Below are 23883 nucleotides of genomic sequence, written 5' to 3' on the forward strand. Positions count from 1 at the left end.
CCAGTCTAAATTGGTGAAGCACTGCTAAAAGCAAAGAAACTAAACCAAATTACATCAGGTTACATCTGGCCTTCAGCCAATATAAGCAGGAAAAAAAGAAACAGAAATACGGGGGTGCTGGTGAAAGACAGAGCCACTAAACCCTAGTCAGTTATTATTACAAGGGATTAAACTGACAGTCGACAAGCTGTATGCTAGACATTAGCCTCATAGAACAGTGCACATCTATTAGTAGAAGTAGGTTAGTAGAAAAGAAAAAAAAGTGTGGATAGGTGGATAGAAATGCAGAGAAGAAATCATTCAAACACACTTCAGCCCCTCCAATTCTTAAGCTATGTTGGAGGAATGCTACTGGGGAAAGTCCTTAGTGAGCAACTAATTACCTGTCACATGAATATCCTAGTACTGCAGCTCTGGATTCAGGAATTGCCTTCTCTGTGGCCTCGTGCACTCTCAGCCCTCCAGAGGAGTGACTTGCACTTTCCTGTCAGAGAGCTGAAAGGCTCTGATTTGTGGCCAGGAGATACCACATCCTCATTTGCCAAGTTCAACCCAACACTTTTTTTTTTAAAGGACTTAGTTCTTCTTGCATTGCTTGTACTGGGGAAACTGAGTTTGCAAGCATCTTGGCTTTCATGTAACCGCTGAGGCAATTAAAACGGAGTCCAAAATGTTCCCTTGCCTACTTTTCATTAGGAGAAAAAGGGAGGGTTCAGTGTTCTCAGTCCTTACCCAGGGACACGTCTGCTAATCACAGAGTGAGCAGAGAAAGAGAGGGAAAACTGCTCCACAAAACTGTCCTCTCCTTTCCCTTGAAAGTATCTGGGGCACAAAGGCATGTAGAGGATGGATTAGATTTGTGCTCTGTCTTCTTCACCGAGCGTCTTTTGCTAGGGCCGTGGAGGAGTCCTTCATGTTGTGACTCGGGCACTCAGACTAGAGCTTGAGACTTCTTTTGCAAGTGCTAGAGCATTTAGGAGTGAAGATGGACTTTAGGCAGAGGTCATCCCATTTACGTGCTGTCCTCTCTTAGGATAGACAGTATATTGCCAGTCTCACCCATAATGTGCTGAGTTGTGTTGTAGGAGTATGTGGCTTGTTTACTTGTTCAACCATGTTTTCTGATTCAAAGATATCATATGTTGCTGTCAAGTATTTTTAGTCTGAGCTTCTTAATATCCAGTTTACTTTGCAGTCTTGGTTTCCCCAACTAAAAATAGCTCTAAGACAACAATAGCTTTTAGGTGGTTCCACTTTTTGGATTAGACATGATTTGTTAAAAAAAGCAGCAACATGTGATGGTAGTTTGGTGCCTTCATTCCAGAAGGATCTTGGAGAGATTTACTAGCCTGCACTGAGTCTCACCACCTGCTCCTGTGATACAGCTAGCTCTCCGCTGTGACACGGCATTCCTCTTCTTCAAGGACCATCAGAGCAGATTATCTTTTCTGGTTCAGAGATATTTTTTTCTGGCTGGGATTTTTTTCTTTTTTTGGTAGGTAGAATGAGCTAGATTAGAATTTGGCCTGAACCCTAAAGTGAAACAAACTTCCAGCTGAGAAAGATCATGGAGGCTTCCTTCACACCCCTCCAAAAGGTCAGGATCTCTGTAGTATGTTCTCTTGGTAAGGTGACACCTGCAGGTATACAGCACTTCTCCCATCTTCCTGCGATACCCGAACAGAAGCGACTCAGAAGGGAGGAGCTCTGTCTGCACTGAATCACAATTGCTTTCTATATTTATCCTACAAATTTAAAAGTCAAATTCTGTCAAAAATTCTGTTTAACCTGTAAGATCCTAGCCTTGAGGACTACAGCTTCAAAATGATGCAGCAGGTTGTGGGTTTTTTTTTGTTTTGCAGTGCAAGTGGAAATTTGAGCGTGTTACCGCTTGAACAGTGGGAGTTGTGTCAACATAGCATCTACACACTCATTGCTGCAACCCAGTAAGGTAATGTGAGGTTTTTAAGCATTCTTATAGCCTTTATTGTCCTTGGTTGGAAAAGACATGACTTTTGCCTTTAAAAAGAAGTAAAAAAAAAAAAAACTTCTGACTTTGTCATGAGAATAAAAATAGTACTGTTGGGCTGGTTTGTGATGTTTGTCCCTTAATCTTAAGTTTCACAGTTCATCTAAGGTGTGAGGTTATGAAGTAGGACACAGAAAACATGCCATGCTCTAGTGCCTCCATTTTCACCTCCGGAAAGGACCTTTCCTCAGACACTACAGCTGTATGTTAACAGTGCTGCAGAAAAGGTATCACATTGCCCTTTGGTTAGCCATGTACAAGGATCAAATTGGATTTAATTCTACCGAAGAATTCTCATGGCTTTGAAAAATGGACCCTGTCAACATGAAACAATTAAAATTTGGTGGTAGTTGCATGTAAGTCTCAGGTATAGTGCTTGGATTTTCTAAGACACAAAATGTAGAAGACACTGAAGACACTGAAGACTGTGTCTTCAGTCCTGAGATAAGTATTGTGCCTACCCAATTAGTATCCATCAGGGTCCATTAATTTTTCACTGAGGCTTACCAATTCATTACTTTTAAAAATTAGAGTCTGAGCAATAATTTTTCTGAGATTTGATCGTTTTACCAAGATCTGTCAGGGGGTTTAGCAAGGTCAGGTAAGCAAGAGTCAGTCCAGTTGATGACTTGATCTTGCACATTGCCTTCCCACTGGGAACTACAAGTATGTTGCAGTGCACTATCTCCCTAGGGAATTCGGAAAAGGTAAGAAATATTGGATCTGGTGCAGCAGTGTGTCTGGGACCTTGGTGAGGTCTGTACAAAACTGACTTGCTGTCTGATCTCTACATATTCTGCCATTTCAATAAGCCTGGACTAGGCAGGATTGCCTCACTTCAAAGCACAATAGTAATTTAGGGGCCTAGAATCCAATATCATTAAATCAGAATTACGAGAAGAAATTGGATTCCTGCACATTAATAAACAGGATTTTGCTATACTGGCTTGCTAGCTACTGTCATACACAGACTGTCATGCATTCCATATTGAAAGCAGGTGTATTAAATGAAATAATGAGACAACAAAAAATTCGTATTAAAGCATATTTTTTTTTTAACCTCCCTGGGAAAATACTTGGTCATTTCAGCCTATCAGCTGTTTCCTTGGTATTTATTTTTCTCTGTTCATCTTTGAAACTCAGTAAGGAAATAAAATACCAACATAAATAAATGAAGAAGAAGGTTTCTCAACACCAATAAGCTAGACAAAAGAAACAGAACACTAGAGAATGTTTACTTATTCATGATATCTTCATGAATGCCATACTTTGGAGGGAATGGGAGATTTTTGTTCATGTTTGACTCTCAAGCGTGTTAATCAGGTTTTATTAAAATGGGGGTAGGGGGCATTTAGCTTGAAAAAACTAGAGAAGCTAAATGCAACCAGATTAGAAGTTCATGTGAAATGCTAGTCAGTAAGAGGAATTGTTTAAAGTTGATATTATATGCAGGGGGATGGGAAAATATTTTCGTAATCTTATTTAATGGGAGGAAATCTTTGCGAAAGGATGCATGGTTGTGGGCTGGAAGTACAGAGTTTGTTCTGGGGGGTTTGTTCTGTTCTCTTCCCTGTTCTGTAAAAGCATCCTGTGTAAGTTTCAGCATTTTTGCCTGTGCTGTCATCCTGTCTAATAGGCATCTTCTTAAACATGTGAGAAGGCCCCTTGAAAATAATGAAATTCCTTAGAACGAGTACAGTACATGCATAAGTGTCTTCAAGATTTCAGAGTATCTCTGCATTTCAGATCCATACCGCCTCTCTCTGTGACTGTTTTGCATTGGCATGTAGCACAGGGAGTTCTGGCTTGGGGTTTCTCTGTACTGCCGTGACCCTGGAAGTGTCAGGAAAACAGTCTTAAAAGTGAAATCCAGGTATTACGCAACAGTTTTCTCACCTGACTACTTGAGAATTGACAGCGAAGTACAAGAAGATAGAAGCAGGGAAAAACAACCCCCCCGTACTGGCAAGGGTATAAATTAAAATGTCAGATCAGTCCTCGTCACGTGAAATTTCTCAGAGCTCCGTCTTTGCAATACGCCGTGTAACTTCTCTTACCACAGAAGTTTAGGGACTCAGGTCATGTCTAGCCATCTTAAAATCTATGCATAGCAAAACCACGCTGCACCTCATAGGATCGGATTAAAGAATACAGTCACTAGAGCCTGTTTGCTGTTTGTATGGTCTGTCTAATGTCATTTCAAGTTATCTGATAGCAGTTCTTAAAATGCTGGCAGTTTCCATGCTGTTAGGCAAATGAGACTTAGAAGAATTAACATATATATATGGTCAGTGACACAATACGGAGCAATACATGTGTTTTTCATTAAGTGGTTTCTTCATAGATCTTCTTCTATCCCCAGGATTCCTTTGCATTTATTTACATTTCATTATTCTTTTTTAAACAGCATGTGCATTAGCATACAAACGTCAGATAACCCTACATTGCAGTTGTCACCCCATTAACAAACAGCCACGTTGGGGGTGGGGGTACCCTCTCAATCCAACCATAAAGGACTTCAGATTTGTATGAACTACTTACTCATGGGGGGAAGTGAGCTTATTCTTTAATATAGGACAAGTCTGGTAGCACTTACTTTTACTAGAAATATTTGCTTTTTAAAAACTGTATTAATAAATAAAATAATGTAATATAATGCCCAAAGTCCAGCTGTAAGCTCCCAGAGCAGCCTGGGCTAATGCACTGGTACTGCTGCTGTGGGTGCCGATCTGGGTGAGAGGTCATTAGTTTCCTTTGCTCTTTCTGCTGTCCCCAGAAGGTGTCTTCTGTCAGGAGGGGCTTGAAAGCTAAAGACTGGAGGGAGAGTAGTCATGTCAGCTCCAGCATTTTGTTATTGATTTTCTAAATACCTTATTTCAACTATAGGTCTTTTTCTAGCATGAATTGCTTGCATCAATGCAAAAAAAAACCCCCACCAACCCCCAAAGTTTGCAAATCAGAGGCTAACCATGCATTTCCTTTGCTCCAGCATCTCTGTACAGCTTCTGCTGCAGTTTTGGTTGTGCAGAGGGTGTGGCTTGAGCTTTACAAACCTAATTCCTCGCTTGCAGAAACAGATTTCTCTTCTATTTTCCAAAATATCACATAATAATTAAATAAATAAATCTGCATTGGAGTGTGATCTCAGTCTAAAACCACACATCTGAATAGACACAGGTAACTGTGAAGAGACACTTAAAGATCCATATTAACTATTTAATTGTTCATGTGAGACTGGCAAGGTCAGGCACACCGGGAGTTATGAAGGCTGATTTCATACAGAGCCCTGATTGGTATCAGTGTCTAAAAAAGGTCTCAGCGCCCACTGAAGCTTCTCCCATGACTGGGGCAATCATAAGCATGTGTACTTTTTCACCTCTTGTCCCAGCGCTAACGTGGATTCTTGCGCAGCTAACAAGACAGTGAACTAACTTTTCTAACAGTCACGGCATGGAAAGGATCGCTTTTCTCTGCCAGAGAACAGTTTTCATGAAACTTGTACAAACTTAACTGTCTCTGAGAACTGACCTCCTTTGCTGCACTTGGTTGACACTGCCAATGGATTTGCTAGTCATTAAGGGAAGGGGAAGAAATACCTGGACATATAGACACTGTGACCACAGAATCTCAGAATCACAGAATGATTTAGGTTGGAAAAGACCTTTCAGATCATCGAGTCCAACCATTAGGAAGGGGTAGGACAACCCTCTACCTGGCCTGGAAAGCCCTCTGCACCACATACCTTTGAGGCCACTGTTTAAAAAAAACCAGGGAAGTAAAACCAGAGGGGAAACATAGACCTGTCCTGGAAATGCCCTCTCATGTGGCAATAGGAAAGGTTGGTGTTTGAAACCATTGTTTAAATGTTGGTTTACCTACTCAAGAAAAAAGAAGAAAAAGAAAGAAAGTTCAGACAACCCCGTGGTATCTTTGAGCTCCACCAAAGTGCAGACAAGCTCACAAAACCCTCTGAGATATCTACAACCCACCAAAGACTCAATCCACAAAGCATGACATTTGCAAAACTCCAAGGAGGTTGTGGCCACGTTCAGTGAGTTCAGAGACTATGCACAGACATGACTTGGACATTTCCACCATGTACTGCATGTAGGGCCTCATTTTGTGATTGACATGGCCAGGAGCGTATTTTGCAGATGGGGTCTCGCATAGTGTCGGCACCTTTTATTTTCTATTTCTGTTTAGTGTCGAAACAGGGGTCAGCCAAGACTGTCTGTTGAAAACAACAGCTTGTTTTGTGCCATCATTTTTCTGTCCTTGCTTTCAGCTGATGTTAGTGGTGAAGGGGTGACTTTAATATCTGAGTTCGGAGTCAGAGCCCATGGAATTTCTCAGTGTAGCAGAGGCTCTCGCTGTACCAGGGAGGCAGGAGGGCAGTAAGAAGAAGGGAAAACAATGGATCCCCATTTCAAGTTCTTAAGAATTTTTAAACTAGTGTAAAATACTACTGAAAAAGGACCTTTGTCTAAATCTCTTGGACGTTACATTTATCGTCTTACTCTGTAGGAACACATTCAATACAAACAAACAAACAAGAAAAGCCAGACAACTTTTTCCATTGTTAGGAACATGGGGAGGCCATTGGTGATTAGAAGCAAAACTACATCCAGGAAATATTTGTTGCCATAGTGACCATATTTCGTTGATTCCTTTTTCTGCTGTACAGATCTGATTTAATTAATTCAGATATTTATAAATAGCTTCCCATGGGGCCAAAACTAATGGCTGCAAAGTAAAGTTGCAAAGACTTTGGATGTGCAGCTCTGTACAGACAGATGGAGACCCTACTTCAGCAAAACAGTTAATGTGAGCACATAGTTTTAAGCATTACATCTCATTCAACAGAATTGTGTGTGTGCTTAAACTCATACAGGTGCTGAAATAGTCTGCTGCAGTTGACAGCAGATAGTGAGCATTTCTATTTTAAACTGTGTGGTTTGTTTTGATCTAACTTTCAAAAACTCCAGTGGAAATAAATCCTTACGTAGTTACACCATTAGTCATACTAGGAGTGTCCAGTTGCTTACTTGGCAGTTGCTGTGAGCATTACAGAAAATACGGGCATATACACCTTTCATGGTTTCATATTCCTTCCACTAATCCCCAGCTTCTGTGATTCGTCCTCTGCAGCCTTTTCCCCTTATTTTTGTTTATACTAGTGCTAGAGAAATGGTTGAAACACATGCATTTTACAATTGCCTAATGGGGAATTTTTCTGGAAGTGTGCAAACTGAGCATGCAGTATATGTAATCTCCAATAGTTCAGGTCCCTTCAGTAGGAAATTCTCTTGAAAGCGTCATCATAGTCGGGTACCAAAAGACTTGCAGCTACTCCACATCATTTGCTTAGAATATGAGTTCCTCATCCACTGACTCTGTGTTGTCCCAGGTGTTAATTCTGCCTTGTAAATGCAATCGCACAGGCAGTTTGGGAGAGAAAGAGGCAAGAAGAAAAGGTTAAAAGGTTTACCATTCCTGCTGCTTTTTGGAGGTTTTATCCGCTCCAGTAAAGCATGGCATATGCAACTGGTTTTTTCCACATTTGGCACATCAGGGGGCATTAGTGTGTTGTCCAGCATCAGGATAACAAGGGACAGCTGAAGGAACAGAAAGGGAAAAGTCCAGAAGCAACTTAAAAATTACAATGACACAAATTGCCATCTGCAAAGACAAATAATCAGAAGACTGGTTAACACCTCTAGCATCATCTTTATTCATACTCCTTTCACTATTTTCAGACCAAAGTTTGTATCAGACATTTGACACCTTTCCTAGCCTTTTGCACTCAGACTTCTCTAAAATCTGTCTTTTGCATTGCAAATCTGTTTTTGTCTAAGAGTCAGAATCCAGGTGGGATCTCTACCAAAAAAGTTGGGGTTTTTTTATGCTCCTCAGCTTCCCTGAGGTGCCATTCTCATGTTCTTCACCCAGAAATTACATGGTGTTTGCCATTTTCTTAGACTTACAGAGACCCAGACTCCAGGTCCCTCAGACTGCATACAGAGAGGACAAGTGAACTGATCTTCAGAATTCACTCTTTCACCCGCACTGTCAATCCACAGCAAACAGTCAAGGTGTCCTGAGATTGTATCTGCAAACGCTCCATGGCAACACCTGGTCAGCAAAGTTTGTGGTGCAGAAGCTGTGCTGCTGGACAGGAGCAGGGTCTCTTCCTGCAGCATTTATTTTGGAATATCCATCAGCTGAGTACTTTCCTTACTTCACCATGCGTGTTTGTGGGCAGCTTGCCTGCCATTTTACCCTGCTGAAGTATTCTGGAGTGGGTTGCAATGGTCCTTTCCCATGGAGGGGCTTTTCAGAGAGGAACAGCAGTCTGCCCAGAGCTGAGGTGAAGGCTAGGCAAGGAGGGATGCCGAAGCCGTCTGTGTCCTGGTCTTTCTCCTGTCTCTTGGTAACAGGGGCAACAGTCTCTCCACAGCAGGAGGCTTCCTGGGATAATTATTTGATAATTGTGAGCTTTTCTGTTCTGCAGTCCTCACTATAGTTTCCTCTCAGTACAGTTGCATTAAACTTAGTGGGAGATTGTTCAAATAAATAAGTGTCTCAGTTTTTAACCCAGTAAGTTCATTTCTTAGAGCAGCAATGTCATGACAACCAGATGCTTTTGTTCTCAGTGCTGTATTTATCAGAGATTTGGAACTTTTACACCCCAAACCAATGCAATTAGTGTGGAAAGGAAAAGTCCTCTTCTACACATCTCATCACGCCCTCTGGGTGAGGAGGGCCATTTTGTGTCAGAAGCTGAAACAGGCAAAATCAAATGAAGGAGGCAGGGACAAGCATTCCTCTGCCTTGGCAAAACCAGAAAAGGACATGCAGGAGAACCCCTCAGAGGAGGACCCAGACAATCCCAGAAGGATTAAGCTGTGATATACTGTACACGGTAACCAGAGCTGAACCTGCCAACACGCAGCCCCACGAAGCATGGCTCCAGCGCTCTTGTGTGCAAGAGGCTGTTGTCCATCAGCTCCAGCATGACCCTGTGCAGGCTGTTATGACAGCTGTTGGAAACTGTTATGTCAGTGTACTCTTTCGGTCTCTTCAAGAATAGAAGATCCTGTGCTCTTTTGGATTTTTTAATACCCTGCTTAGTCTAGATCACAAGTTAGTGAGACATTGATAATTTTAACTATGTACTGCACAGGCCTATTTGTTTATATTGCTGGAACGTGCTCTTTGTTTCTGGCAAACACTTCCAGAGGAAGCCTGTGCAGAAAGTGGCTGGAATAACTTTTCCTTCCTTACACTTTTGTCTTCCCTCCTTCTTTTGCAGAACATTGCTACGTTATCACTGTTCTCTTTTAAAAGAAACTTCTCTGTCTGAAGTTTCCTTTTGGCACTGTGTTATTTCTTTTCCAGTAATTTTGTAAGGGACAGTGTCAGTTTGGGTTTTACCTTCATACCAAATGCACTCCAATTTGTTTCTGCTCTCAAACTTGCACAAATCCACTGTAATGCCAATTTTACAATTGCATTCCCTGCTTTTCTACCCCTGCTGCTGTTTGATTTGCAGAGAGAAAGGGAGAAGCTAAATATTTTACAAGGGAAACTGCATTTACATAATAAATAAACAGAAAAAGCAGAAAAATAATCCCCCCCTCTGCTCTTTAAGTTTCAGTAACACTGCATGTAGGCTGTTTCAAAGAGAAGTGTGCCTCCTACCTTCATCCCAGCTTCGACAGACATCCCTTTAACTGCTCATACTCCTTTTTAATTCCTTCGCATAAAAGAAAAACTCCCATTGTGTCTCAGAAATTCAATATGATATGGAAACCAGATAGGTTGTTTGGTTTTTTTTTAAAAAAGAAATGTCTCCTGCCCAACTTTAGTATGGCAAGGAAATTTGATTATCACTTGTTGACAGGCATGCAGGTCATGTCAAGTGTTTCTGACATGTCTATTTTAAGTTAAGCTAGAATTTGTATTTTGATTATGACAGAGTAAAAATACTTGGAGAATACATAGTCTTTGCCTGTGAATGAAAATTGGAATATGAAAGTTATGGTCAGACAGACTTATATTAGCGAGATGAGGCTTTGATTGGGTCACTGCCCAGATGTCCTAATTTAGAAAAAAAAGAAACAAAAACCCCGTACCACCCTCCCTCCTGCTACTTTGACAGAGAAAAACATGATGACAGCAACACAGGAGAAATAACATGAAATTACTTGTGAAAGACAACTGGAGATTTTCCTCTTGCCCATTTTAGTCAAGTGATAAAGTATCCATCTCCTTCTGCTTAACCGTCTGTTTTATTCCACAAGCCTGCATTTCTGCAGCACTGCAAGATGTTTTAAGTGTTAAATACCCTGTGGGTCCCGACTCCTTTGGCTCTCAGCAGTAACTAACACAGTCAGAGTCAACAGCTGAGCCCCAGAGCGAAGGTGGTGTGGTCAGAAGCAGGGCTCCTAGCTGTCTTGCCGGCCTGCTGAAATCAGTTGGCTGCCTTCATGCCTTCGGGAGTCGGCGGCAGCAGCATCATTGCACAGCCCTCTGCAAGCCCCCGGCAGCGGGCTGAAGCAAACCGAAGTACTCTACATCCGTCGGTCTGAAACTAGGGGTTGTGTCTCTGTGTGGGGTCTGTAACATTAGGAGCAAAGTATAGAGCCCAGTTAGAGGTCATTTATCTGTGCCAATATTTGGGGTCAAGGGCTCACCAGAAGTGGAGTCCCAATTTGCAATGGGGTCATGACCAGAAAACATTTGTAAATGGCTAACAAGGGCACTAGGTTTGAGAGTAGTCCTCAGTAGAACAAACTTTAAGTGTTGCTTTCCAAGCAGTTGTCATGTGAAGTCTGGAAGCACGGACTGTGTTGGTCAGTATTCAGCTTGCTCCTTTTGGAAGCAAATTGGTTCTTGGAAGAAAAAATTGTCAGAGGATGTGAATGTTTCTGAAGAGGGAGATGCTGAAATTTTGCTGGATTCAGTGTCTGGTCTTTATCCAGCTCTGAGCTCAAAGGCAACACTTGTGATAATACATTTTCTTCACCATAGAGACAAATGCACCTCCTGAGGGAAAAACAGTTGCTTTGACATTTCAGGCTGGGAAACCTGTCCTTGACACATGCACAGGCCCTGATACATGGTGTCTTGGCTTCGCACGCTTACGGCTGTCTGGGAGGCTGGCACCGTCCCTGTTCAAAGGCAGTGGCATGCCAGCACTGCAGTGGTGAGGTCCCCAGCGGAAATGTTTGCACTGGGAAGGCAGCAGAGCACGGCAAATATCATCTCTGTCATAGGAGATGATGTTCTCTGCATTAGCCATGGTGTTGTGCACTTGCTCACACGTGGTAACGTATTTATGTTAGCAAAAGCCCTGATGGGATGGGGGAAAAAGAAATGGAGCTCATGTTATGTTGTGGCTGCCAGCAGTCACAAACTGCACCGTGGCAGGAAGCTGGGTGTAAGAATCAACTGTGTTTTCAGAGTTCTTCTAGGAGCTGCAGTCTTGATTTGCAGAGCTGCCAAAGACCTGCAGCACTCATACTTTCAGCTGGATGGGGGAGTAGTCATTCTGGAAATCTGTCCAAGGGATTTAAAATCAAGCCCCTGGCTAGTAACAGTACTGTATAACTAAATATTGGTGCCCAAAGGACTAGATAGAACAGAAAAAGCACAGAAAAAGTGACTGGGCAAAGAGGTGACTATGCTGGAACACGAATCATTAATGTGAGTGATAAGGTGAAGCACAAATAAGGGGAACATTCCTATTCTATAGTATCACTACTGTGGTTCTGCATCCCTAGTCATTGCTTTGTAACACTGGCTGGCCAAGACTATGTAAAAACTCGACTCTGACAAATGTACTCTTGGCTCAGTGAAGGTGATGAGGCTCTGATAGTTATGGAGAATTCAATATAGCCAGCTTTACTGCCTGTGTGTGCTTCTTCACCATTATAATTCTCCTTCAGCAAAGTAAGTGCTTACTGACTGGCTGATTACAGAGCTGAGAGGTTATAGGCCCATAAAACCAGAGGACACTAAGAGATGATCTATCTGTACATGTGACAGTAAGATGAGCAATCACATCCAAACACAAACTATGCCATTAGTATTACTTACTTTTAAAGCGCCATTATCGCTGCATTGTTCTCTCTCATTAACAATTAGTCACTCAGGCTCTTGAGAACTTTAATACAATAATCCCTACAAGCTCATCAAGCAAATCTCACACAGTTGCAATGTTGCATACAAGATTTATAAGATGAAACTGGCTGCATGTGGATGTGGGAGTAATGGTCCATAAGCAAATGTGACATAAAAAGAAGTCAGCCAGGAAAGCAGCCTCCTGAACTCAGAAAGCCTAGCTGTAGTGGGAGATGCTATTATTTCAAAACGGCTTTCATCTTTTGGGGTGGAAGGGAGTCATTTTGTCATAGGAGAAGAAGAAACTGCATAATGTCCATGGCATTTACATACTGGTCAATGAAAGTCAGTCCCTGGTTTTGAAATCATGTAGCTGTATGCATTTTCCGTTTGAATGCTGCATTAGGAGAGCCTGTGCTCCTCCATTCCCTCCCCCTTCTTTCCCTTCTCCTTTTCAGCAAAAAGAGACCTCACCAACAAAGAGAAAATAGATTGAAAGCTCTTGCATCCAGACTCTTTCAAGCAAAGCTTGAGAGAGACTTTGGCACATAATGTCTCTACATTATGTTCACTGCCCTTAGAAAGCAATAACCAAATACATTCTGCTGGCAGTTAGCAAGTGCAGTGATTTCAACACAGATGAGAAGAGAGGACAAAGAAAGAATATGCTTAGAGCATCCCTTTCACTATGAACCTATGGGCCAGCTGGAGTGTTTACAAAGCTCTAAGGCCAGCCAGCAGGGAGTTGCAATAATCTAATTTTAATTATGTGACAAAAGCATGAAGAATCATTTCAAGGGCTAACAGAGGAAAATGGTTGCAGCCTGCCAATATTCCTTAGATGGTAAAAGAAGACAAGTTAACTCACAGAATTTAGTTTTGTTTCTCAAAAGACTAAATGGGATCTATTACAACTCCCAGCCTGTTGTTGTTAGAGAACAAATTGGTTGCCAGTAAAAGGCTTTAGATGTTAAAGAAAGTTCCCAAGAGGCATCTAGGCAGAACAGCAATACCTATGCTCCTCTTCTTAAATAAAAGATATACTCTACCAGGGAGAAAATGAAGTCCATAATCATATTAAACTGGTTAATATGAAATGCAGATTATACAAGTTGCTGGGTATAAATTGACAGGCCTTCAGTTTGAGTTCTCCAGCATCACAGACTTCTGGCAGGGTCACAGTAATAAAACAGCTGTTTTGCTGTCTCAAAGCAAAGCACAGTTAATAAAAGGCAAGGAGAGGGAAGGAGAGGGAAGGAAAGGGAAGGAAAGGAGAGGGAAGGAAAGGGAAAGGGAAGGGAAGGGAAAGGGAAGGGAAGGGAAAAGGGAAAGGCGAAGGAAGGAAAGGGAAAGGGAAAGGAAAGGAAAGAGGCAAGGCCCTTCCCTTCCCTTCCCTTCCCTTCCCTTCCCTCCCCTTCCCGCCCCCTTCCCTTCCCTTCCACTTCCCTTCCCTTCCCTTCCACTTCCCTTCCCTTCCCTATCCCTTCCCTTCCCTTCCCTTCCCTTCCCTTTTCTGGCCTTGCCACGGGAAAATAAAGTGGAAGGGAATGAATTATTATTCTGATAATAACAGAACAGAGCTCACAGCAGTGAGCCAAATCATTTTGACTCCAGTGAGTAGACGGACATAGTGAAAAACATGGGGAAATGACTTACATTTCATGCTACCAGAAGATGAATCTGTAGGTTCTTATTTTAGGATTTTCTTCTTCTTTCTGGATGCACTGAATCCAAACTTTTAATACAAGATTATCCTTAATTTTATTTTTCAGTAATACTTTATACTATCATGGCTCTTTTTAATCTGCTGGTGCACGAGGATTTCGTGCTTTGGTTTTATTATTGCTTGAAACATATAGTAGTGAACAAAATTTCAGTCTTTTGCAAAGGCATTATTGGAAATACTGCATTTTCAAGCAATTCATGTTCAATAATTTAACAGTCACTGGGGCTTCATGGGACCTTCCACATAATGGCATAGCTTGTTTCAGAGCTTGGTGATGTGCTTGAGCTATTCTCCTTGCCACAGCATCACTTTGATGACAACGCTACATAAGATGCCAAAAAGTGCAGGTAGTCTGGTTTTGCTTCAACTCTTCATTATTCCATTAAGTGAAATAACACACTGCTAAATAAGTGCATGGCTTTCAAGTTCAGGAAATGTTAACTTTGGTCTCCATATGTAAAATCTTTAGTTAAAATACCTTACCATAATTCAGAGCAATTGTCATTTGAAACAGGAGCACACTACAATAATATGTGTATGTTAAGCAAACACAGAGTATGGTGTGTGTAGTCACTGTTTTAGCATAGTCCTGTTTACATCTGGGTCTGCAATTTTGCAGAGAGAGTGTATCATGGAAATAGGATTTGTCTCCTGTATAGCCAATGGAAAAGCATGTGAAAGTGGTGTAATATTTATTGTACATGTCCTCAAAATTAGTGTAGGTCTCTCCATAGAATCAATTAGGTCTCTCTGTAGAGTGACTTTTTAATTAAAGCCTCTACACAACTACAAATTATTATTAATAAGGTATTATACCAATCGTTATTAATGAAGTAGCAAACTTAAAACTTTTCTCTGCTAACATCCTCTACTCCTTTCTTCTTTAGAATGGTCTCAGTGATAATCATTACTAAATTGAACCTCAGAGTAATTATTCTCAACAATACTGCCAGCGGATATTGCCATCTGCAAATTACTTTTCCCCATTATGTGACAGTGATGTTCTTGTTCTTGATCAACATTGTCATTCAGATTTGCATAACTTGACGTCTTTTTCTGTGAATTTAGCCACTCTTGCATGAGATTTTCTTCCAACACCAAGTGCTTTTGGCTCAGGTTAAGAGTGCCTTTTTGCATTTCTCTGGAGTAGGATTTAAGGTGTGATGTTAGCATTCCTTTGCTTATTTTCAAACTTTCCCTGGCCCAGGTTTTAACACAGACATCTTGCATACACTTTGAAAATATGTCTGCTGTCACATGTTAACATGTACTGCCATCAAACCTTGAATCAGGGCCAGCTTCAGGCACAGATAAAGGTGGCAAACTCCTATGTCCAGTAGTCTGTCCTCCTCAGTGACTGCCTGTGGTACCTGTGCTAGAGGAGGTGAGAATGAGCTATTTGACCACTATATGCTGCCTGAGCATCCATTCTTGTTACTGGTGACTGAAGGTGTCAGAGCAAGAAGGAGAACAAGGTGATCAAAGCAATAATTACTGTTGTGAGGGCTGGGAATGGTTCTTCCTTGCAGCCAAAGTCACTGATGCCTCTCTTGAGAGATGCTACTGGGGCTGTTGAGAGATGTAGCATGATGCTACATGGGGTCTTAAAATGTAAAATAAATTGGTTTTGCAGCTATAAACCAAGCCATCGGCCTGCTGATGCTTGAATTCAGCTAACTAACAGTTTTATGTGGGTAAATGAAACTTTTTTTTGAGTCCTTCTAACCAATCTGTAAGCTGTTCCTGCCTCTTTGGAGCATGTGCTAGGCATGAAGTCAGACTGATGAATTCTGGGCAAATCATTGGATGAATTTAGGAAGCATGTTAGAAAAGGGGACAGTGGGGAAAAAATTAAGAGAAGAATTTGGGTGATACAGATGTTTGTATAAAGGTTTATGACTACCTGCTTACATGAATAATTCTTCAAATAGCTCTCAAGCAAACATTTTACACTCTACTGTTATTTTCTTAGTAATCTGGTGAGGGACATCTGCAGTTTCTGGAAAACTGAAGCTATTTGCCATGAAATTGGCAAACTAGGATAGATTTTGATAAATAGTCCAGAGGGGAAAAAACAAGGAAGGGTAAGGCCTTAGAACAAGTGTCATTTTTTAAACAATCCAGTTTAACTTTTCATTTGAAAAGTGACCTTTTTTCATTTTCACAATTAAGTTTAAAACGTAGGGTCTTGAAGCTAGATTGAATAACTCCATATCCAACCCACAGGATTTTTGTCACTTATTTGATGCAGAGCCTGAAGTGAAAAGTCCATTATTCAATCAGCTCCAAAGGGTGTGAGTTTCAGAAGCCAGAACAGGGAACTGAGGTGGGAAAGCAGGGCAGAGCAGAGAGAGTGATAAGCTCAGCACTAGCTGTTGGTTGACATTACAAAGATTGTTTTTGTCAAAAGAAGAGGTGGAAATATCCTCTCTCCTTTTCTATTTTTTGTTCTTTAAAGAAAGCTGAAGTTCACAATGGCATTCCCAAATGCTTAAAAGCTGTATACGTCAGCACCCCCCTCTCCCTCCAAGTTACCTTAAGTATCGTGAGGCTGTTTTCTAACAATATGCTTTTTCCCCTCCAACAAGATAACTTTTTCTGCAACTGGGGAAATGTCTGGAACTCAGAAGAGATGCCTTAAGGAAACTTATCCCCCTCTGTACACATTTTGAGTTTTCTAAAGTCAGGGATGCTTTACATTGGAAATTTTCAAACACCAAGGAAGCCCAAACTCTTTGTGGACTGGCAGCTATGAGAAAGCTGTGGTATTTCTGTAAGGCAGACAAGGTGCAATGCACCATCCATAGTTAAATAGAAAGGTCTTCTTTTGTTTTATGTTGACTGAAGCCCTCAGCAGTCTAATGACTAGCAGGATGCTGTGGAATTATAGATACTCAGTGAAAATCTTCAAAAAGAGTATATATTGGTTAAAACTGTTAGACAAAGAAGTATGTACAAACATCTAAGAATATATCTAAGAATGTGGCCACCAGTTACACATCAGCATTCATTGTACTGAATCCAAAATGTCGTGTAATATAGCCTAGTGTTTCAGCCCTACACAAGGCACACCTGTGTCTTTACAAAGTACTGGTCTGGAGCCAGCTTGACAGCTCAGATTCCAAGTGGGCTATCTGGTAACTTCATGGATTGAATATAAGCAGGGAAAGAGTCCAGAAGTTTGCCCGCTGCTCCATCTAGTGCTTGTGTTCAGTATCCTATAGGATCATGAAGTATCTTTTTCTTCTGAATGCTGGTATCCTAGGAGAGGCATGGATATTCCAAGGAGCAGCTTAATTGCTGGAGAGCACTTGTAGTCCACTGACTTCCTAGCTCATAAGGGCTATCCATTAGAAAGTCTTCCCTCTCTTCTTTTGCCATCAACCTGCTGTAGTAAACAAGTGTTCCCAAAGAATGGCTGAACTGCCTTTGCAAAGGGGTGATCCTCCAGGAACTCTTATGGGAAAAGGAATACATAAAGCATGAGACTTACCAATTGCTAGAGCCATTGTGATAAAAACACAGTATTTGTGCCAAGCAGACTGAGTATAGTTTAGTGAATTTTTGTAATTAATATGTCTGTTTATAACTATAATAGCTCATTTCTACCACGTAAGTATCAAATCATGGGATAATTAAGTATTTTGGCAGTGTACTCAAAGGCACATAATATAGAGGATAGAAGGTGGAACATTACACTGGTCAGAAAGGTGAGGAAAACAGTTTCAGCCAGATTCTGTCCACTCTAGTAATTTAAACAGTGTCAAGGAAGGTTTCTGAATATAAATGAAATTGTCCTAAGTTCAGTTGTCAGAACAGTCTCTGGCAGTTGTTACATTGGCCAGCTAGCACTTTTCCAGGCAGCTCCCAGGCACAGTTCAGAAGATACTCTGGATCAAGGACCATTTAATAGGATGGATGTTGGCATTGCATACCACTTGACCCCAGGCATGTTTAATTTCCCAATGTAGAGGAAGTCACAGTGTAACACAGTGTGTTTCTGAGAATTTTGATCCCTTGTAGTCCTAGCCTGAGAGCTTTGGCTCTGTAACTCCAACTGTAATAGCTCATGTTTCTAGCTCTAGGCATCCAGAGAGTGTAACAGGAAAGTTAATGGCTCTCACAGCTAGGTGAGAGTAGAACTTCAGAAGCAAGTTTTTAGTGTCTAGCAGGACTCTCCACAGTTTGTAGTTCTGCAGCTGGATCTTACCTGATTTTTTACTCTAGTCTAAGCAGCTCTCAGAGATGCCATTGCCAATAATCATCAACTTCCATATCACTAGCTGGCTTTAGTTTCTTCCAGAATATAAATAGGCTCAAAATAATGGAAGCAGTCATATCACTGTACTATAGTAGCTGGGCACTGCATATTGCCACAGCACACTAAATACTCTCAGGTGGAGGAGAGAAAATTTTCCCGGTGCTTTGTAAATTGTTTTCTGAATTCGTTTATGTTTACTTTATTCATTTTCTTTCTCCCACTTTCCTCTCCTCCAAAACAAAACACTTCTTATGCTAAAACTGCCAGAGAGGAAGAATGGATCTAGCACCTACCAGAGATGTTCAAATATTAAAAATAAGACATGGCCTGCTAAACGCAAAACCCAGAAGGAACAAGAGAAAACAGACTATCAGTGGAGTGGGAAGGTGCTGGTAGAAGGCAAGTTTATTCTGCTTTTTATATATCAGTCAGGTCTTTATTTCAGAACAAATCACTCCACAGAATAAAATCCCAGGCAGAAGGGTTAATGGGTAGCTGTGAGTGAGGGCACGCGGGGGTCACACACCCGGGTAAGACATTCTAACTCTGCTCTGTCCTCACCCTCCCCAAGATAGCATCTATCAGCTGGAAACACATCTCCAGAGCTGGCTGCTTCATGGTAAGGAGAGGCTGTGACCAGAGCTTATGTATGATATCTTGGTGTCTTGGCAGGAGAGCTCCGTTAATATCCCTGACAAGAACTCTTTATCCTGTACCTTCCTAATCTGCAAGACAACAGGAAAAGAGAGGAAATTCACTGTGCTAAATTGAGTCCCTGCTGTGTATGATTGGTACTGGTTTTACTTTGTAGAAGTTGCCTCTTTGTTTTATCAAATGCTTCATGTTTTGGTTTTGGCTTTTTTGGTTGGGTTTTTGTTGTTGTTGGTTTTTTTTGGTTTTTTTTGTTTTTTTGTTTTTTTTTCCAAAAAGAGGAGGGAAATATTTTTGTTATTCCCATTCTGGGAAGGGTTGCACAGCAGAGACTTTTCTATTGCAAAGCATCCCAGTATGCAGCCCTCCCTCCTCGTTAATCCTGCCTTCTCCCTATGCCCTCTGCCCCCAAACTTTCCCTTGTGCATTAAGACCTGTGAGTCTTCTGCCAATTGGGATTTCTTCAGTAGTTGCTTATACAATCACTAAGTCTCTTTTCAGTACTTGCTGATCCTGTGCTGGGAAGAGAAATGATGGTTTCTCTTGATGTGCTGCCTGAAATAAGAACTTACTGGCTCCTCAAAGGAACCAGCACTTTTGACAGCAGTTGAAAAGCAGCCAAGTTGTTTTGAAATGTAAAATTAATGTAGAAAAACAAAGGGAGGTTGAAGGCCCGTGATTCAGTTTTTTCATTTAAGATCCCTCCGTACCCTTAGTACTACACTCAGTAATTAAATGTAATGTTCTGTATATATAGGAGGTCAGGTGACATTATTTACTGGCCCTTCCTGGCATTAAGCTTCCTGAATGCATGCCAAAGCATCACATTGTGTAGCACAATTGTACCTCCACCATTTAGTAATTTGGCTTGTTCTGAGGTACATTGACAGAGGCAGGCAGCTAAAGCAAAGCTTAAATAAAGCTCTAAGGACTGAATTTAGTTTCATCGTTTCAGATAATATTAAAAGTATGCACAGAGCAAGTTAGGAAACAATGCAGCTTCACAAGAGAGAGCTCCTGAGAGCTGCTGCCACACGCTGGCTCAGCACCACAGGCTGTTCATAAAACAGAGACTTACGCAAGGTATAACCATTTGGATGTCGAGTTCAAACACCTCAAAATTGGAGACATCTCAGTTTCTGCCAGCTACTCCTGTCTATTGAATATTAGGGGCTTATCTGAGGATGCTCCTATTGGTCTAGGTGTGTATTTGGTTTCTCCCTGGAGGTGGAGGGCATAGCGGTCAACTGCATCTTGCTTTTTGTGAGAAAGCTGTTTGTCCCAGATGTTCACACACCACCTTGAAATACGAGAATTTTGGTGGTCCAGCAGCAAGGACCGATATTTTAAATGGAACATTCTTCTTTGGCATAGAGAATTGCAGTGCAGCGAGGACAGGATAAAGACTAGTGGCTCCCCCGTATGCTGGAGAGAAGGCAAATTGGGTCAGAAAGAACAATGTCGGAGGAATAGATGAACAAAATGAGGAAGGCAAGAGGAAGATACAAAATCAGATGTGAGGGTAGAAGAAACACAGGCTCACGAAGGGAGCAACTCTGACCATGTTGCACAGGGAGCTCCAGCAGCACTCTCACCTGCCCAAAAAGGAACTCGACAGACAAACACAGGTGTCAGCCGCAGGCAAAGGGACCTGACCCTGCGCACTCGCACCAGCACAAGATCCATGCTACTGCTTTTCCTTCAGACAGATGCAAACCCCCATCAGAGCAAAACCTGGCCCTGATACGTTGATTATTTCGAGTATTTGTTTCCTTTCCTTTGAACTCTTCATCTCACCATCACATGGAGTGCCGTCCTTCAATAGAGGTGCTTTGTATAGGAAAAAGCTGGTGGGGAGATGGCTGGTATTCCTTCACGTGGTAGAGTTGTCTTTGTAGTAAGAGAAAGAGCAAACTGATAGTGTATGCGTAATTTTACTTCCCTTTAACTTGTCTTTCTGTATTCTTGGAACTCTGATTTTTTTCCCTTGTTTTTTTTCCTAGCGGCAGCGTGAACGAATAGTTATTCACACCTTTCTCTTAGCGAAGTATCTTAGGAAACCGTGACTGAAAGGGACAGTAGCACAACTATTGCGCGCACGGTATTCTCCCTTCCTGTTCAAAAACTCGAGGGAAAAAAACCGGGCAAAAATAATCACCCAACCTCTGCGCTGGCAGTGTCAGAGCAGGCGGTCGGGAGCCTGCGGGCGGACCCCGGCAGCCTGGAGCGGCCGGTCCCCGTGTCCCCCCCGTCCACCCCCTCCCCGCCGCGGCCGGGCCAGCCGTGCCGGGCACCGGCTCCTCCGGGTCTCTTCCCCCCCCCCGCCCCCGGGGAGGCGGCTGTCGCCTCGGCTTTGTGCTCCAGGAGAGGCAGGGAGGAAGGGAGGACGAGAAGGCCGGGAGCGGGGAGCGGTGCCGGCCGCGGAGTTCGGCGGGGCAGGGTGACACCTGCTGGGGGCGGAGGGGCAAGGGGGGAGCCCCTCGGCTCCGGGGCGGGGGGGGGAGAGCCCCTCGCCCAGCTCGCTGCTCCTCCCCGCCGGCCTCGGGAGCCAAGCCGGGGAGGGGGATGTCTGCCGGGGTTTGCCGTCTGCCCCGAGTTAACACCCGGCTGTCTGGGGATTGAAGATGCAGAAGCTGTGCCGGGGAAGAGCTGGATGAACGACACTCGAGAGGGATGGGGAGATTCCAAGGGCCCTGGTGAGGCCGCCAGCCCGCGCCACTGATGGTCCACCACTGGTGAGCTGCCCCGGTGCTTCCTCCGCCAGGCAGCACGCAGGCCTGGCACGTTTCGTGCTGGAACTCCAGCAAAACGCCAGAGAAAACTCCTGTGACGGGGAGAGGCGAGAGCAGCAGGCAAGTTGCACAAAGCCCTGTGCTCAGAGGAGTTTGAATAGGCGCTGCAGCATTGTACTCTGACCGTTTCTTCATCATGTGAGCAGGGGGCTCCAAAATGCCTCCCCCCACATATTACCTGAGGCAAAGGCTCATAGCCTCTCACAAAGGCAGCTGAGGGGTTTAGAGCAGAGACTGAGAAGAAGTCCCTGAATGGCAAGAGTAGGAATCCTCTAGCCTGCACATAACCTGAGCACCGGTGATCCCGATGCTTGCCACGCTCAAATGCCTGTAGCTCTGGCTTTGTTCACCCAGTTGCTCAGCCAGTTCGAGTTCGGTTTCAGAAAGTGGCTGCCCTCCAGCAAAGCTTAAGGGAGCAAATACAGGCAAACCACTCCTATGGAAATAGGTTCATGATGGTTGTAAGTGTCTGAGGAGAGCGAGCCCTGCCTGGTCTGGCCTACTGAGGTACTTCTGCCTCCCCTCCTATCTCTGCCCTGGCATGGGGGAAAAGGCATCTTTGCTCCAGTTACCCTTGCTTAGGCTTGTATGTCTCGCTCCCTCCATTTATGGCTAGCAGAGAGAGATCAGTGCTGACAGGGAGACTCGTGCTCTCTTGCACAGTTGCTATGGTGCTGCGGGCTCCTACTGCCTACCTGTTGCCTTTTCCTGATCTATCAAGGGACAGGGATTAGTGCAAATGTGGCCGTGACACAAGTCAGTGGTCCTTGGCCATGGGCACCGCTGAACTGTGCACCAAGGCTTTTGGTAAGAGACCTACCAGTCAAACAGGAGAACATTAAAGACTTGAAGGCATTTTAAAAGCAGACGCCTGGCACCTACTTGCTGCCCTGCTTTTTTTGTGCAAGCAGTTAGCCATGGCTAGGAGCCCTGCAGTTGTCAGCTATATTTCAGGGTAATTTTATACACAGGAATATTCACAACGTCCTTTTCCTTTGAACTCAGTCGAAACAGCAGGCTGTTCCTTCTCTGAGAAATGTGGCTTTGTTCTCCCTGCTTAGCTGTTCTCTTACGCATCAAGAGACAAGTCCAACATCCACTGAAGGTAATGGAAAGACATGGATGGTTTTCAATGGGAGTTAGATCAGTGTCCAGATAAATACACAATTCAGTAAGGCAGGCTTTAACTGCTTCCCTTATTAGTAATACAAACATTACTTTACTGAACAGAGAGATTTGATCTTTATTTTTAAATGATTTCCAAGTTCAGAAAATATTTAAACTGTGTGCCCAACCAAGAGGTTGTACCTTCTATTGCAGGAAAAGGCTCAGAAACTTACTGTGCCAAAAAGTATGAAATTGTAGGTTTCAGCAGATCCTCCTAACAGAGGCAATAATTAAAGTTGTTGTGAACATTGTATAAGGAGAAATCCATGCATTTTTTCTGAGATCGCTTTCCACTGCTTGTACACAGTGTTCAGCCTCTTCCAACAAGCGTCCTAGAAAGACTCAGAATGTTACTCCTGCTGGTCTAACAGGGATAGCCAGACAGCACAACAACCCCTTGACAAAGCATATACCAGGCTACCTACCTTTCATACCCACCCTGCCCCACGAGGTGGACGTGGAAAAATTACCTGCTCTGGGCTTAAACTCTTGGATGTGCTCAGGAGGAAGAATTGAGTGTTTCACTTCTGAAACAGGTCTGTGCTCTCCTGAAGTAAAGCTGACAAGCTAGACAGCATCACTTTTCAGCCCACCAGTTGAACTACACTGTGCCACAGCTTCATCTCGAATCTTTGATTCTAGGAAGTTTTTCTAAGTAGACTGCTATTAGTAATGACAATTGCAAAGGCCCTCTTGTTTCTTGTTACTTTTTTCAGGGTGTCTTTGATGCATAGTTGATTTGAGAGACTAGCAATCATGTCTGACACACAGATGAGCCAGACAGAAGCACATGAGTGGTCCTATTACAAAAAGGCACCTTTCCTGATGCTGTGCTTCTCTCTCTGTATCACAAGGGCTTATTGGGTGCTGCAGGGAGCTAAGATCCTCACCCAGGAAATAGTGGAAGAAATGGCACTGGCTGCGGATGGACCGTTGTTTGTCCTTCTGAAACCATGGGAAGGCACTGGGAGACTTAGCACTTAAGTAACTTCACTGCAAGTGGAAGCAAATTACTCTGACTTGGTGGAACAGTCTGTATGGATATATATACGCATACACACACCAGTTTTTATTCCAAGCCTGGCCAGGCAGCCTTAGCTTAAAGTACCTAAGAGAAAAAATTCAGTGAACA

At 42.9% G+C, this 23883-nt stretch overlaps 1 long non-coding RNA gene across 1 annotated transcript in view; it reads left to right on the forward strand.

The window, feature by feature from the left end:
* The first annotated feature begins 1000 nt into the window (after positions 1-1000).
* LOC121232428 overlaps positions 1001-23883 on the forward strand; it is a 54204-nt gene continuing 31321 nt past the window's right edge. The window contains exons 1-2 of the long non-coding RNA XR_005930831.1: positions 1001-1597; positions 1863-1951. This is a non-coding gene — a long non-coding RNA (uncharacterized LOC121232428). The remainder of the gene's footprint in view (positions 1598-1862; positions 1952-23883) is intronic.

The sequence above is a fragment of the Aquila chrysaetos genome, chromosome 18 (genome assembly GCF_900496995.4).
Source record: "Aquila chrysaetos chrysaetos chromosome 18, bAquChr1.4, whole genome shotgun sequence".
In the NCBI taxonomy this organism is placed as follows: domain Eukaryota; kingdom Metazoa; phylum Chordata; class Aves; order Accipitriformes; family Accipitridae; genus Aquila; species Aquila chrysaetos.